The sequence below is a fragment of the Crinia signifera genome, chromosome 6, assembly GCF_055691185.1.
Source record: "Crinia signifera chromosome 6, ASM5569118v1, whole genome shotgun sequence".
In the NCBI taxonomy this organism is placed as follows: Eukaryota; Metazoa; Chordata; class Amphibia; order Anura; family Myobatrachidae; genus Crinia; species Crinia signifera.
Window position 1 is genome coordinate 114,036,538 of NC_139222.1, and position 12,023 is coordinate 114,048,560.

The 12,023-nt window shown below is 40.2% G+C and overlaps 1 protein-coding gene across 1 annotated transcript in view; it reads left to right on the top strand.

Moving 5' to 3' along the window:
* LOC146008000 (chloride channel CLIC-like protein 1) overlaps window positions 1-12,023 on the top strand; it is a 338,327-nt gene that overhangs the window by 138,768 nt on the left and 187,536 nt on the right. The gene's annotated exons all lie outside the window — the stretch shown is intronic.

The window sequence follows — 12,023 nt, forward strand, 5'->3', positions numbered from 1 at the left end:
GAACAGAACATAAGTGACCCGTCACTAAGCAGAGACAGACGTGCGCATCTGACATAAACTTGCTTCATGATAAAGACATACCACATGTATCAGAAAATTACTTTACCAGTATCGTGTCTGACAGCGCGATTCACGCGTCACTTAGCCTTACCAATAACGAACAGGGGGAGGAACACACCCCCTTCCATCTCATGAATATTCAGTAGAAAGGAGGAATAAAAGGAGCTTCCGGGCGCCCACCGGGTGGTCCTGAGGAAGCGTTCACTGCGAAGCGATCGCTGACCGTCTTAACACACTCAGTGTGTTCTAAAACCCCCTCTTCCCCTCCCCACATACAATGTTGTAACTTTGAACTGTACCGTTGCGCAGAACTCGAGAGCGGTCCACCCGGCGACCGACACGCTAGTCTGGCGCCAGACTCAGCGCTACCTGAGTGAGCTGTGTGAACGAGGCAAGTGCATGCCTGCACACCTCACATTGGGTTCACCAGCCCTCAGTGTTTTAGTGCGGTAACGGCTACCTGGGCTGAGGGCAGCACTATCAGAGGATTGTCCTCAATAGGTGCGTGCCTCACCCATACTTACTAACGTTCTCACAGTACGTGTGACACTATTCATTACAAGTGACCTTGTAAGCTAAACCGCTGCATGTAGGAGAATACCCACTCCTTTATTGTTGCCTACGGTACAAAACACCATAACACTTACAGACAGGGGTTGTGGTGACCAGGGGGTCACACTGAGTCAGGGGAACGTCCTCCCCTTTTTTATTGTTTGTATGATTGTTGTATGTCCTGGTTTTAGATATAAATTCATTAAAAGTTATATATTATGAGTTCAATTTATTCTTAGGTGCACCAATAAAAGGCATCCCTGCTGTCCTTCTACTCTTGTGAAATTCCATGCCTATGGTAGCACACCCTCACCATATGTATCAAATAATTGCAAACCACATTTGTATCTAGGAGGGTCCTCTTGAAATTTTATTTAAAACGTTACTGCCCTGTGCGACTGACTTTTGTTTTTCTTCCAATTGTGTCAATATTGCACCTACACAACAAAAAAAAATCTTCAAGTGTACACACCACGCAACTTATTGGTTATACAATCCAACTCCAACATAATTGCGTGTAACCACCCCACAGATATATCCTATCACATCGTGTTGTCGGTTCTAGACACACCATTTATGAACTACCTATCATAGTGAATTTTTTGTTATTTTCAATCCAATTTTTGATATATATGTATATGCATTTCTTTCAATTTTTTTCCTTTTTTGCAAAGCACCTTTGCTCTTGAAGGAGTGCATTCCTCCAGCACAAACAGACTGGACAATGCACTGAAAGGAGCAAGTGTTCTGTTGCACAACTTTTGTTTTTGTTTTGTTTTTGTTTTATACATTAATAAAAACACCCATTCATTTTAACAAACCATTGTTAGAATCTTAGTGACAGAGCGCGGCACTAAAACCTATCTCGCTATACTGTAATACTCAAACGGACCCAGTCATCCGTTACAAGTGCAGCTGCTAGTCCTGAGTATACACCTGGATAGATTCCGTGCGCAGGTATACCAGGGAACCCCCCCCTTTCCGTAATACTGACAATAAATATGTAGATGTATGGCCAGCTTTACATAATTGGTCCAGGTTATTACAATTGTATGAATGCACTAGTTGAATGCAGACCAGTTTTATGTATGTTAGTAGTTGTTTCTGCAGTACTTTTAAGTTCTTTTTAACCCTTTGAGTGCCAAGCGAATTTTTCAAAATAGGTGTGAAAATTGCCAAGCAAACATTTTTATTCATCATAATGACCTGTAAAATTTAAGAAATATAGGGTGCGATTTTTAGTCCTTTTTTAAAATCGCACTAAATGGCATACTAAAAATACGGTGCATTTTTTTTAGACAAAGTCTAAAGTCATAATTCGCATGCGGTTTAGTGTGATTTTAGTAAGGAAAAAGTGTGGTATTTAGTAACGAAAATGCGATTTTTAGTTGTGTGCGACTTTTTTTTTTTTTTTTTTTTAGACGCGTTTTTTTTTATACATGAAAGTGTGTGATATTTAGTAACATTTTTAACAAAAGACATGGGGTCCCCATTCCTGAACATAACCAGCGCCCGGGCTCATTGAGCCGGACCTGTTTCCAAAAATACGGGGGAATACTAAAAGCGTTGAGGTCCCCCATATTTCTGAAACCATCTTTTTTTTCTTTTTTCAACTTTTATACATTTTTTTTAAGACAGAACCATGCACAGATCTCAATGATCTGTGCATGGTTCTGTCAAATTCGCCAGTCAGAACCTGGTCTATTTTCTTTTGCGATTTTTGGTAACGTTTAACAAAAATCGCACCCTATTACATTTGCGAGTTGTATACTTTTTAATAGGAAAATATCTGGATGCGAATTGAAGTGTGACCAAAAATCGCCAGGTCAAAATGTGCGAAGAAAAAAATGCACCTTTTTACCGCACCCTATTACATGTGCGATTTTCAGAAAACGTGCGAGTTCGGTCATTTTTGACTAAGAATTGCACATGGCTAAAAAATCGCACCCTATTACATTTCACCCATAATCTTTTTTTACACAACATATTTTGTATTTGAATTTATACAGTATAACAAATGTGAGGGACGCTGGCATTTTTTTCAGATATTTTGCACATCTCTCACAGATCAAGTCAAGTCAAGTTTATTGTCATCAGCAGCGGGAGAAAACTCTCTCTGCAGACGAAATTGTGTAATACATAAATACCAATACAGTAAAAACAATATCCGCATAATACATATAAAAAGGGAAGAAAAATACATAAGGGATACATAAAATCAAACATCACTTCAAGCATTCAACATACGCACTGCTGATGGTAGGAAACTATTGTGCAAACGGCTTGTACGTGCCCTCATGGTTCTGAACCTTTTTAGCGAAGGTAATTTCTCGAATGAACTAAAAAACGGGTGACTGGAATCGGCTAAAATATTTTTGGTACGCTTTAAAATTCTAGAATTATAGAGCTCCAGTATGGTTGGCAGCTGCACTCCTATGATTTTGCCTGCGGCCTTTACAATACGTTCTAATTTTGAGCGTTCCCTAGCCGTGCAATTGCCAAACCAAACGATAATGCCGAAGGTCAGAATACTTTCTATCGAACATCTATAGAAATTTGTCATGGTGGCACTCAAAGGCATATATTCAATGCCGTGGGCGAGCGGTGACTGCGAGCAGGACTTTTTGCTCGCAGTCACGGCTCACCCTGTCAGTATTCAACTGACACCCCTCATTCGCAAATTCCCCCTCGCTCCGTTTTTTGAGCGAGGGGGAATTTGCGAATGTGCCTCCAAAAGCTGCGAGAGCCGAGGCTAATTACAGCGAGTTTGCTGCACTAGCCGCGGCTCTCGCAGTTTAGGGGAATCCTCGCCGTTCTGTAACGGTGAGGATTCCTCCGGAACGTTGCATAGTGCGAGCGGCCGGCGCGGGGGTTAAACTGCGAGGATCACTGGTTTTCTGTGATCCTCGCAGTTTAACCCCCTCGCCGGCCGCTCGCACCGGCATTGAATACTGGCCAAAGGGTTAATTATCCATCTAATAATGGTGTCTGTAACCCACACATAGGACAATGCTGCTGCTGCTGCACATGCCTACTGCATACGTTTTATAAAGCACATTATTAAAATCAGCTGAAAACCGGTGTACTGTATATGAAAGGCACTGACAGCCAGCAAACAAATGGATAGCTTTTGTCCATTTGTTTTTTTGCCGCCTAGTCAAAACCAGTGTGTGTGACATGCCCTAAATCTTTATATTTATAGTCAGTTAACTCATGTTAATTTGTTTTGCATGAGTTGTCCACTTGTAATTTATTCCTTCTGCAAAAATACTCCTGTCACCTGAAGCCAGGTACAGTACTGCATGTTTTGTAATGCTCATATTTACATTACACGCCATCTCTAGGTATACAGTAATATGCCCTATGGAAGTGCTTCAACAAAGAGCTCCGATCAGACTTCTCTTCTAGCGCTGAGAAATGCAGAGTGATCTAAGATTTGTCTCTAGGTAACAGTGGATACTGGCAGGGGAGGGGGGTTAATGAGAAAAGTAATTGACTTTTATTATTAAGGTGATCTTTGCAAATGTCTTTTACTGTCCTTTTTTATTATTCATGATTTGGTGCATATCATTATTTATTGTTGTGGTTTGAGAACCATGAAAAACATCTAAGTATTGATTTGATTTTGTGTGTTTAACCTGAAAAAATTGTAAGTAAGCCCTACAGTATCTCTCGATTTTATATTAATAGAAACAGTGGTCGAAGTGGGGCAGTATACGGGGGTATGCCATACCGCCACTTTAATCTCACCCCCTCAGGATGCTCTCTGATCACTCAGCAGCGCATATTGTGCTTTTGTAATACCCCTGTACAACGGGGCAGTCTGGCAGGGGACGTTGATGGACAGGGGGGTGTCCGAAGGTGCGCACTATATTCACTCTTTACTTTTCCATACCCCCACTTCAAAATTTCCATACCCCCACTTCAAAATTTCCACTTCGACCTCTGAATAGAAATATCTAAAAAAGGCGACATCAGAGTTTGAGATAAATTTACTTTGTAGCCCTGTCAGCAAAAGTTGAATTATAAACTACACTTATTTATTTAGTGTGTACAGGTGTTGTGTTTCTACATGGGTTTTCAAGGTAGTTTATGTTGCAATGCACTTTGACGCATTGCTGTTATATCGGCAATTGTCTAATATTGAAAATGAATGTTATTCCTCATATTGAAATCAATAGTATAATTACCATGTTAGTTGATGTGGTTGGAAGAGGACCACTATCAGCTTTGTGTGTGGATATTTCAAACTCCCTAACCTACCTTTTGTATTGGCTGGAAGAAATCTCATTACCTGGTACAGATGGTAAACAAATGGAATTCTTTTTTTTTTTTTTAAATCCTATTGGGCCCCCCACATATGTTTGTGCATGGCTTAAAGTTATATAGTGCATCTCTCCATTGCAATATGCTCTTTATGTTTTGCGCTGCCCATGTACAATCAGATTTGGTCAAGTCATTGTCTTCGAACTGTCACATTTACAAACTGTTGTGCAGTTTGTGGCCACCTTCTACGCAATCAAGATGTATAGGCTATAGTGGTCTATGTACTAAAGCTTGGTGAGAAATAGCAGACAATATTTAAAGGGCAAATGTACTAAGCCTAACTGTCATGTTACAGCCTGGATTGAGAATGACAGTTGGGAGCTGGTTGGATGGTACTTTATCTCCATCCAAGGCTTAATTCATCAGCCCCCAAAGTACCAGCCAACCAGCTCCTGTCATTTTTCAAACAGCCTGTAACATGGCAGTTAGGAGATGGTTGGGTTGTACTTCATCTCCATACACCAGGGGTGGGGAACCTTTGGCCCTCCAGCTGTTGTAGAACTACACATCCCAGCATACCCTGGAACAGTTTTTGGATGGCCAAATAACAAAACTGTAGCAAGGCATACTGGGATATTTAGTTCAACAACAGCTGGACGGTTCCCCATCCCTGCCATACACTCTCTCTCCCTTCAAGGCTTAGTACACAGACCCCATAGTTTGGCAGAATCATAAACTAGATGTTTGCAGGTATTTTATATTGCATTCCGGCCACATTGGATCACTACAAATTGCTCACCAAGCATAAGTCAATCACAGCAAACATGAAGCACTGGAGATCAGTTGGCACATTTAATCATTTTGTTACAAATCATTTTCGTACTAATCTTTCAGTGAATTAATTATAGTTTATATAATATTAATGCTTTTATTTATTATTCTTTCCATGTTGAATATGTGTACTTTATAGTAATTACCTCCGGCTGCTTGGTGACCTCTTACAACCTGGGTGTGGTCATTCCTCCTGTCTAAACCTAACCAGGAGATTGGGACCTTGTAACTCCTGGGAATGCATCAATTGGCATGTCCGGGGGATAAATGATTTATGTTACTGTAGATGGACAGCCAGGGCCACCTTGATATTTTGAGAACATAAACATTAAATGTTTGTTTTGTCACATACCTCGTAAACTTGCCGTGGTGCTGCAGCTTGGATTAACAAGGTAGCACTTTACAGTTCTATACTGTATGCCTAAAATAAAAATGATTTCTAGAAGTCCAGTTCTTCACATGCGAACTTGCGCTAATCTCACATAAGCAACTTTATATACTCACATATTTTATCCATGAGAACTCTATTATACGTTTATTAACTTGGAGTGCGCAATATAAGAACAAGTTAAGGTGCCCATACACGGTGCGATTATCGCATGCGTTATGGGCTAGATTGCATTCATCGCACGCATTTTGCGGACGTAAGTACAGTACAAAAAGTATGTGTAGGAGAGATAGGAAATTACTGGAAACCTTTTTAACAGCCCAGGCCCAACAAAGAATTGACTACACAAAAAACACATATTACAGATGGGGTAATAAGGGGGGGAAATTATTGGCAGCAATGTCCAGACCTTGGAAAAAAAGAACTTATATTAATGCAATAAACGACGACTCATCAAATAGGATTGTAACCCAAACCAAAGATATCTTGAGATGTTTCCATAGATTCTATAGTGATCTATATAGTCCCATTCCCCATCACCCCCTACTAAGCCAATCCATGCTCAAGAGCGCAAACCTTCCCAAACTGACCCAAGAACAAAATGAGGGCCTGACTGGTGTAATAACGGAAGAGGAACTTACAGGGGTTCTAAAAACGCTCAAACCAAATAAAGCTCCTGGCCCAGACGGGTTCACAGGATCCTATTACAAAATACTTCACACCGAAATAACCCCGGCCCTTCTGGAACTATATAATAATGTATATCAAAACAAACCAAATTACCCCTCCTTCAACACTGCATATACTACATTAATACCAAAACCAAATAGAGATCCGCTCCGAGTCGACTCATACCGCCCAATAACGCTTCTTAACGTGGACTTTAAAATATTATCCAAAATCATAGCAAATAGGCTACAAAATATATTACCTGATTTATTAACCTCCCACCAGCTGGGCTTTGTGCGGGGACGCCACTCGGTCAAGGCCATTCGAACGGCCATCGCAGCAACAATGGCAGCGGTACAATCAAAAAACTCTGAGCATATGCTACTGAGTTTAGACACACAGAGGGCATTTGACACGGTGGCCTGGCCGCACTTATTCCAGATTCTGGAGACTAGAGGCTTTAATGAGGAATTCACAAATTTAATTCAGTATTTTTACCAAAGCCCAATAACGACTCTATTGGTAAACGGGATGAAAAGTGCACCGGTACAGATGCTCAGAGGCACACGACAGGGGTGTCCCCTCTCCCCCCTCCTCTTTAATTTGTCTATAGACCCCCTTTTGAGAATGCTACAATCAACCGCAACATTTAAAGGTATCGAAATAGGGAATGAAGAGGTCAGGGTCTCCGCTTTCGCAGATGATTTGATGATATACATCACCAATCCCAGAGAAACCCTGCAAAATATTTTAAAATTGCTAAAAGACTATGGAATTATATCAGGTTTTGAGATCAATTTGACAAAATCAATAGGTATGTACTTAACCCCTGGAATATCACACCCTAGGTGGAGTTCTCACCTACCCCTAAAATGGGCAACTTCGTACATAATATACCTCGGGGTTAAACTCCCAAAAAACCCAGCAGACCTTTATAGAATCAATGTCACAGAGGCCATCAAAGTCACTGCCGCAGAATTAGACAAATGGAAGACACTGTCTCTGTCATATTTAGGAAGAGCCAACTTAATCAAAATGACAACGTTCCCACGACTTTTATATATACTACAATCTCTCCCTATTCTGTTAAACAATTCAGATGTCAATAAAATAAATAGTCTGTTCAGGAATTTTATATGGAAGGGGAAAAAACCCCGAATAGCATTAATAAAATTGCAACAGCCAAAGATCAATGGGGGCATAAATTTCCCCAATGTTCAATCATATAATTATGCGACCTTGCTGCGCTTCCTGCGTGACTGGTTGCACAACGGAGAAACCTACGCTAACACGATTATTGAAAAGCAATTTCTACCAGACGGCAATTTAGTCAGCTTTTTGCATAAATTTGAAGCAGAGATCCCACAATATATCAAGGACAATCCATTACTATGGACTACCTATAAATTATGGCATAAGCTGAGACATGCAAAATATTTGAATTCACACCACTCGCTATTCCTAACATTCGTGGGCAATGGAGACTTCCAGCATGGGGAGGCTGCCTTCCCCTTTACCCTGTTTGCCAGAGAGGGGATCTCAAGTCTGAAAGACATTTGTGACCCCTCCCTAAATAAAGTACTAACCTTTCAACAAGCCTGCCAGAAATTCCCAATACTGAATAAATTCCCCCTCGCCTACTTTCAAATGAGCCACTATGCTAAAATAACAATCAAACACCTTTCGGACAAAGATTGGTATAACGACCTAGACGGTGTACTGAGAGCTAGTCCCGTAATTGAAAAAGCCATATCCTTGCACTACAACTACCTTAGACCACTTATAGTACATGAGGATACAAGGTCAGGAGTTAAGCTATGGCTGAAGGATTTCCCTGATTTATCATGTGAAATATTGCTAAAAGCCTTGGTAGGCTCCTGCCGTATGATGCCTGCTGCCCAATACCAAGAGCAATTTTTAAACCTTTTTCATAGAGCGTATTTTTCACCGCACAGACAGCTCCTAGCGGGGATGCCATCAAATGGTTCCTGCCCTCGCTGTGGTGAGTCAGAGGCAGGGTTATTACACTGTCTCTGGTCGTGCCCAATAACAAGAGGTTTCTGGCTACAAGTGAGGAAATTCACGTTAGATAATTTAATAAACTACATACCCTTTAATGCAGAGTGGGCCATATTTGGAATCATTCCTTCAGAACAGAGAGTGACGAGGGGGTGTAGAAAACTGGTGCTGGCTGTGCAGGCAGCCGCTTGTAAAACAATTTTGCATGGTTGGATATCCACGCAGTCTCCTTCGATGACCCTCTTCAAAACTAAGCTTCACCACATCTTTCAGATGGATTGGTTGGAGACAACCTTAGATAAGGAAAAACGTACAGCAAAATTTTTTGAAACCTGGGAAAGTTACATTGTGACCTTACCAGCAGACTTTCAAAAGAGGATCCAAAACACCTTACAACACACAGAGTGGTACGAGACGAGGAGACTGCTGGGAGATCCCCCAATAGTAGTGGTTTAGACGAGTGGGAACCTTTGAATAAATCCTGAATTGGGGGAGAGGGGTCACCATACTAGTACTTTCACCTGGTGGGCTCGGAGGGGAAGAGGCCTCCAAGCATACTAATAAATAATAAATAACAAATCACAGGAGACTTATTGGGTACTTATATATTGTCTTTTAATGGAGAAGCGTGCAGACGAAATTTTGAATATTGTTAAACAATAAGTTAACGGAAATGTCAACAGTTCAATTGAAAAATTGTATGATCACTATGTAAGCTATGCACTGTCTTTGAGATGTTTGTTTTGCAATGCATTACACAATAAAAAAAAAAAAAAAAAAAAGTATGTGTAGCACATACCTTGTGTACTATGAGATGCCCACGGGAACGCGCATCGCATCGCACGGTGCAGTATGGGAACCTTAACTGTCACAGAAGGACTGATATGTTGAACATAAGCCATATATGCAGAATATTATAAGTTTGTATCACTTGTTCTGTGTTCTGTACTTTGTTTTTCAGCCATGATAAAATTAGTTGGACCCCTCTATATTTATTTTTTACCTGTACTAATTATGTGCTGGCCTATAATATACTTCTGAGACATTTGATTTTTAATTGTGTAGAAAAGGTGGCACGTCACATATGAACTAATCAGATGTTAGATCTCGCTGTCTAAATAGTGCTAGATAAATTACAAAGCAGCACCTTTCTGCATAATTTCTGGAGTAAGCATGATTTATACGTTCATCCATTCTGCAGCCTACCTGTTCTTGCTTTTTTCCATAATGAGAACTCTTCCACAATCTCTGTATGTTTATGGCTGTACTGACAGATCTGCAGTTTGTGAGTTTGAGGCCGCAGGCTGTGTAAGGCGACATCTGGTTTTTCTTTTTATATTTCTTTATATATTTCTACATAATTTTCTTTGTAAATGTCCAGATGACCAAAGTTCTGCCAAAGGGAACTTGCGCTAATCTCACATAAGCACTTTATGGACCCTCATAATTATCCATCACAGCTCTTTTATCTGTTTATCCGCTTCCATATACAGTATTAAATTTAACCATAACTGGTGTCAATGCAAGGTGATTCCCCACATGTCACCACGGAACACTCGGCGATCACTGCTCCTTATTCAGGTGTTTTGATATATTTTTCACGACTGACATTGCTATTATCTAACTCAGGCATGTCCAAACTGTGGCTCTCCAGCTTTTGGGAGACAACACATCCCAGCAAGCCTTGCAATAGTTTCAGCATTCTCTAATACGAAAACTGTGGTAATGCATGATGGGACTTGTAGTTTCACAACAGCTGGAGGGCCATAGATTGTGGCCACATCACTACTACGCATATTGACCTTTTGTGTAAGTGTTTTTTACGGTCACTTCATTAATTCCTTTAATTTATTTTTTAATTTACATGAGTTGTTTTCTTTTGAACCAACATAACGTCTTATAACATTGAATGCTAATAGAGTGTTTAACAGACTAACTGGAAGCAGTATATGAACCTTTAGGAATGGCTGATAAAGGAGTTTATCCCCGAAACCCTGTCTACTACTATATTTTAGTTTGCTTGCTGTTACCTGAATTCAGTTGTTATGGTTTACAGCCTTTCTACTGATACAGAGCAGTAAAAGACAGATGAGAAGATGTTTTTTTTTTTTTTTGCCTGTTTAAAATGATTAACATCAGAGTTCTAATGAAGTTTATCCACTAGGTGGTACTCACTGGCTGTTTATTTGGTTTAATGAAAGCCTTAAGCGCTTTGCAGTGTTGTCTGAGCTGTCTGGGAATGTGTGCGGCGAATACACTGTTTTGCATGATTAGCCAACTGGATGGAATTGGTTTATCAACAGTGATGTTAATATAACCTAAAACATTGAATCCCACATATTGGAGAAAAAGACCATAATAATCACTTTGAGATATTAATTGTAAATAGCTCAGTCAAACTTCAGTCAAGTGGTACAGATTACCTCCACTAACCTTAGGCTTTAACCTTTTGCCACAAGCTTCAAAGTGGCATGTGTTCCTGATAACAATAATTATTTTATTATTTAGCGCTTTTCATTAGGACTCTGTCGCTTTAAAACATAGGGAAAGTATAAAGGATTTAGTCATATAGAAAGTAGAAATTCCACACAGAAATAAAACCAGAAACCTAGAGAGCACAATAAACAATGCAGGATTGATGCAGTCATTATGGGTTAGAACTTCCAGGAAAGGTACCAGATGAGGCAGCCAACATGTGACACTACGGTTGGTGTCACCCCCCCTCCTTATTGGGTGTCCTCCTGTCAGGCTCCTGGGCACATTGCAGAGGTCTGTTTTTATAGGGATCGCTGCCCTTTGTGTTATTACTATTACTATATGTTATTACATATGCAATTAGTATTGGCGCAATGGGTGGTGAGTGTAAAGAGCGAGAAATAAATCTAATATAGAAGGGTCACAGGAGGGCACCCCAGCAAGTAATTTAATGACTTAAGAGTGCCGGACTTCCAATTTTTTTCAATGAAGATATCATTAAATTAGTCAGAAATAACTATACATTGTTAATGTGGTAAATGACTATACTAGCGCAAAGGTCTGATTTTACTAAAGAGGCCCATTTAGAGCAGCACTCCAGTGTTCTAATGGTTCATTGTGTTTTCTAATCGCGTTAGAAAACTAATGGATGATTCGAAAACCCTTGTGCAATTGTTAGAAAATGGGTTTGTATGTTAGAGAAGCTATAAAACTGGTCTCCCTTTGAGCTAGTTCAGTATTTGGAGCATCACATTTTGTGGGT